Source organism: Hibiscus syriacus, unplaced genomic scaffold, assembly GCF_006381635.1.
Source record: "Hibiscus syriacus cultivar Baekdansim isolate YM2019G1 unplaced genomic scaffold, ASM638163v2 tig00002840_pilon, whole genome shotgun sequence".
In the NCBI taxonomy this organism is placed as follows: Eukaryota; Viridiplantae; Streptophyta; class Magnoliopsida; order Malvales; family Malvaceae; genus Hibiscus; species Hibiscus syriacus.
The window spans coordinates 7,886,235-7,891,673 of record NW_024061947.1 but is presented as its reverse complement, the minus strand read 5'-3'; positions in this window follow the sequence as shown (position 1 = coordinate 7,891,673).

Here is a 5,439-nt window from a genome sequence, read left to right as displayed (position 1 = left end):
AAAAAGATAACTACTTTTAATTAAGAAGGCAAAATGATATAAAAAAATATTTTAAGGGACAACTCGATTAAATATAGTTAGGGGAAAATATGCATTTAAGCCAATTTCCAAACTTCAAAATAATTAACTTGCATTTATTGAGCACCTTCGCTTCTAAACCACAATGTCTTTGCCAAGAAAAAGTAAAACCAAGTAAATAATATTTTTAATTATTTATTAATATTTATGAGATATGTATAGAATTTTATGTTAAGAGAATCAACTAATAAAATTTTAGGAGATAAAAAATATTATTATAAAAATATAATTTTTTTTAAATATATGATAATTTAAATTTAAGACGACTATTCCAATCATTTCTCTCAGTCTATCTCGATTTATGCTTGTTGGGTAAACATTAAACAACAATACTTTAACTGAGAATAGAAATGTTTATTTTAGTTTGAATTTTGTATTCTTTAGGTAACTTTGTGTAAATTTCACATTATACATTTTCTAAATTACTCAAACTATTTGATGTTATACTGTTAAATATATATTTAAACTAACAGCCTTCGAATTATTATAACATTGTTAATTTTATTTTCAAAATTAAGAGTCAATAATCATTAGAGTAGTTGATTTTCCATTATAAAATTGATTCCACGTTTCAAATCTTAGATTTGAATTTCAGCACTCTCTTATACTAAAATATATTAAAGAAATTACCCTTTGAATTACATGTTTTTATATTAATACGAGTTCTAAAAATATAAATATGAATATGACATAACAAAAATAGGGAAATGTATGTATGACCAAACTATTTTCATTGAAAACCAAGCCAATCAATGTCTTATAGAATTATTTTTCAATATCATGAGAAAGCAAAGGAAAGACCAAGCATACTATTCATATACAAATGCGCAGACTGTCTTGCCAAATTAGCCTTGGGGGAAGAAGAGGCGAGAGAAGACTAAAGGACCCGCCGGTTTTACATATGATTGAAGCTGATAAGCGAGGAGAAGAAACCCTAAAGTTGTAAGTCAGGAAACGATGTTGTTTTCTATCCTTTATATATATATATATATAATTCATATATATGTATATAATATAATTTTAAAATATTGTTAGGCTAATACTAGTAATGAGAGGAATGAATTGTCAAATGTTAATACCATCCCTCAAATTTTGAATCCAAAAATGTAATGTCCCGAATCTCGGATTAGTAGTTCGGGTCAATCCAAGATCCATAAAGTTGAGCCAAGTGACCCATTAAAATAGTTGGACCAAGTTTAATGTTTGTCGGCTTGAGTTTGGGCCCAAGAGTTTTATGTCGGAGGATGAATGTTTTATGAAATAGAAAGTTGAGGGACTAAAAGTGTAATTTTCCCCTTTATAGTTTGAAAGCTGAAAATCCCCTATATATAATTAAGTTTCTTGAAAATCGGACCGACCGGTTCAACCGCTACTAGTGAACCGGCCAAAACCGTTGAACCGTTCAAACCGGACCGGCTGAAAACCGGAAAAAACCGGGAAAAATGCCAATTTTGTTTTTAAAAAAATTAAATCAAACAACGTTGTTTGTTAAACGAGTAAAGTCGAACTCGAGTATTGCTGAGCTCGACTCGAACTTGAAAACTTTAAAAGTAAGCTCAACTCTACTCAAGCTCACGAGCTAAAAATTATCAAGTTCAACTCGAACTCGAAATATAATATTGAAACTTGAACTCGAAAAGGCTTGAACTCAAAAAAAATTTAGAAGCTCGATTGAAGCCTAAAATTCGAGCTTGATTGAAGTGAAAGAATAGTTCACTCAATGCTCATCAAAAGGCTCTATGATTTTGAATGTCAAATTACCTCTATTATTTATAGAAGTTAGTTGGGATGATCTTCTATGTTTCTTAGTCACGTGAGATTGTTTAAAAAAAAATTAAACCAAACAATATCATTTTGTTATGATTTTTAGCCCCAAATTCATTTTTTAATTATAGTTATATAATTATATTTATTATTTAATATGTTTTACCTTAAATATTATGTTGTAGTTAATTTGAATCATTTTGTTTCACTTGATTTTATGGTTTTTAACTTATATGTTATGACTTGATTTGAATATGAATTGTGATATAAAAAATTATTTTTTATTAAATATTTTTGGTATTTTATTTAATTTTTAAATAATTATGACGTCGTCCGGTTCTTCCGATCGATCGGACCGGTTCGACCGGTTGAACCAGTGAACCGATAGCATGGCCGGTTCGCTAACCGGTCCGGTTCTGAAAACCATGGTATAATATGATTTTACATGAACCACCACCTCGCTTAGCTTACCAAATATTATTCCCATCTTCTCATCTTTCTATCTTCTTCTTCCTTCCTAAAGTGAGAAACTCAAAGAAATTCAAGCCTAGTTGGGTCAATCTAAGGTAATATTATTAATCACCATCCTTCTAGCTTCATTTTGAGAGGTTTATGGGAATATATGGATTCTATGTTTTGGGTGGATTTGGGTTATAGGGAGTTTATTTAGATTGTATCCAACCCCTAGATGGATTGATAATCCATTTTCTCACCTTTGTTTAGTGAAGGAGGTAGGAGAAAGCTCTCAAGCTAGAGAAAAATAAAAATTGACCCTTGGTTGATTGGGAAGAGTCTAGCTATCAAAGAAGCAAGGTAACACATTCACAACTCTTTTATACTTTTAATGAGTCATTAAAAGTAAAAGATGGCATAATAGTTGAGATTAAAACATGATTGTCGCAACCGTCTTTCGGTTGGGCCCCAGAATTTGGCTTCGACTTAGGAAAATGGATTGGAGTCGCCACCGATCATTTATTTAAAAATAAATGGGTTGATCGGATACCTTATTTCTTAACTGATCTGCGTCTTTCCAGAAATATGTCGGGCTCGGGAGTCGGTTACGATCAAGGAAGAATTAGCACCCTTGAACCGCCCTTTCGGTACTACGTAATTTTCAGTTGTCTTAATTAAGAAAATTGTAATTTTAAATTAAAAGGTAAAAATAACGATCCAAAACTTACCTATGTTCGATTGAAAATGTACCCTTAAAGAGTTGAGAAACATGTTAGATATAAAAAAAATAAATAAAAAATAAATAAATAAATTCAACCAAAATAAAAAGAAATAAAATAAAATAATATAATAAATAAATAAATAAATAAAGTATAGAAAAATGATAGTAAATAATAGTATAAATATAAAATAAAAAGGTAATATATAAATAAATAAATACACATAAAGAAAATGAAGCAATAAATATATATAATAATGATAAAAGGTAATATATGTAAATAGATGTTAGAATGAAACACTAAAATACATATATGTAGTTATATGTACATAATATATATATACGAATAAAAAAGAAGAGGAGGAAACAAATAATAATATATAAAATATATATAGATATAATTGTTAGTGAAAGTAATAACAAATAAAATATAGTATAATAGGTAAAAATGTGAAATCAATAAAAGGAATTAAAACATGAAGGGATTAAATTGGAACAAAAAAAAATCAGGGGTCAAATTTCAAAGTAATCGGGGGAATATTAAATACTAAAAAAATGAATATGTCTCGGGAGTAGATCTAGGTTCGAAACTTCGAAACCCCACCCCTTTTCGATCATCGGCGCAACCCACGTTTTAGGTTATTCGAACCAAATCTCAAAAAAAAATAACGTGCACATGCAAAAAAAAAAAGAAAAAAAGATGTTACCTTTTATTTCCTTTTCGAATCATTTACAATAGCTTTGCCTTTGTATTTTCCGTGCTTTCCTCTGTGTTTTGTGTGTAAATCCTCTGTTACAATGGTGAGTTACAATGGTTATTTATAGTGCTTGTGGATCCTATCTTTAGGAATTTAAATAATAGTAGAACTCTATCATATTTTTAGGAGTTTGAATCCTAACAAAATTTCATCCTATTTTTAGGAGTTTGAATCCTGAAATTATATCCTATTTTTAGGAGTTCGAATCCTAGTAGGACGAAAAATGTGTGTTGACAGCTGCCCCTCTTTGCCCATAGTCGTGTAACGGGGATAGGGTAAAGATTAAAAGACATACTTTTTGTTCAGTGGAGTTGAAAATTAACTCTGATGTTTCAATAACTCCCTGTCGAATTGAGTTACGGATGACTCCTCCATCGTGAAGTCGAGTTCATCTTGAAATGATATGAAATTAAAGCCGTAGTTCGGAATTTGAATCAGCACGTGGCTTCCCGTTACCCTTCGGTCTTCTTCTCGGTTTAAAGACCTTGGATCGGAATCGAACTCAGAAATCTTCATTGACAGATAGCTTTTTCTTGACTTAAGCTATGCTGTTTGAAAATGGTTGCTTGTCACTAAGGCACGGCTAACCCAGGTCCTCTTCTCGACTTGAAAACCTCGACTACAACCGGAAAGTAGTGCGATTGATGTGTCATCGAGCTGAATAGAGTTGAACTCGACAATTTTGATGGCAGATAATCCTTCTTTGAGTTGGATATCCTTCGTCGTGAAGTTGAAATCCAAGTAGGTAGCATTGTTCCAAGTCCAATATTCTCCGTCGTGAAGTTGAAATTGGCTCTGGAACCGGGAAATTGTTTGTTGACAACCAGCCGTCCCTTCGTTGTGAAGTTGAACTTGTGTTGTCTCGAGTTCAATATCCTTCGTTGTGAAGTTGAAATTAAATTTGAATGAAATTTTGTTGACAAGCAGCGGTCCCTTCGTCGTGAAGTTGAACTTGCGTTGTCTGGAGTCCAATATCCTTCGTTGTGAAGTTGAAATTGGCTCTGAGATTGGGAAGTTGTTGTTGACAAGCAGCGGTCCCTTCGTCGTGAAGTTGAACTTGCATTGTCTGGAGTCCAATATCCTTCGTTGTGAAGTTGAAATTGGCTCTGAGATTGGGAAGTTGTTGTTGACAAGCAGCGGTCCCTTCATCGTGAAGTTGAACTTGCGTTGTCTGAAGTCCAATATCCTTCGTTGTGAAGTTGAAATTGGCTCTGAAATTGAGAAGTTGTTGTTGACAAGCAGCGGTCCCTTCGTCGTGAAGTTGAACTTGCGTTGTCTGGAGTCCAATATCCTTCGTTGTGAAGTTGAAATTGGCTCTGAAATTGAGAAGTTGTTTGTTGACAACTAGCCGTCCCTTCGTTGTGAAGTTGAACTTGTGTTGTCTCGAGTGCCACGATATCCTCCGTCGTGGAGTTGAAATCGCGGATGGCCCCTTCGTTGTGAAGTTGAGCCTTGACTTGAATATCCTTCGTCGTGAAGTTGAAATCCAAGTATTGTATGTTGCGGGTGGACACAATTCCCTTCGCCGTGAAGTTGAAACCGTGGAGACCCATTTATTATGAAGTTTGGCTTCGAGCTAGATATCCTTCGTCGTGAAGTTGAAATCCACTCTCGAGCAAATCGTGTCGCTTTGAGTTCAATATCCTTCGCCGCGAAGTTGAAATTGAC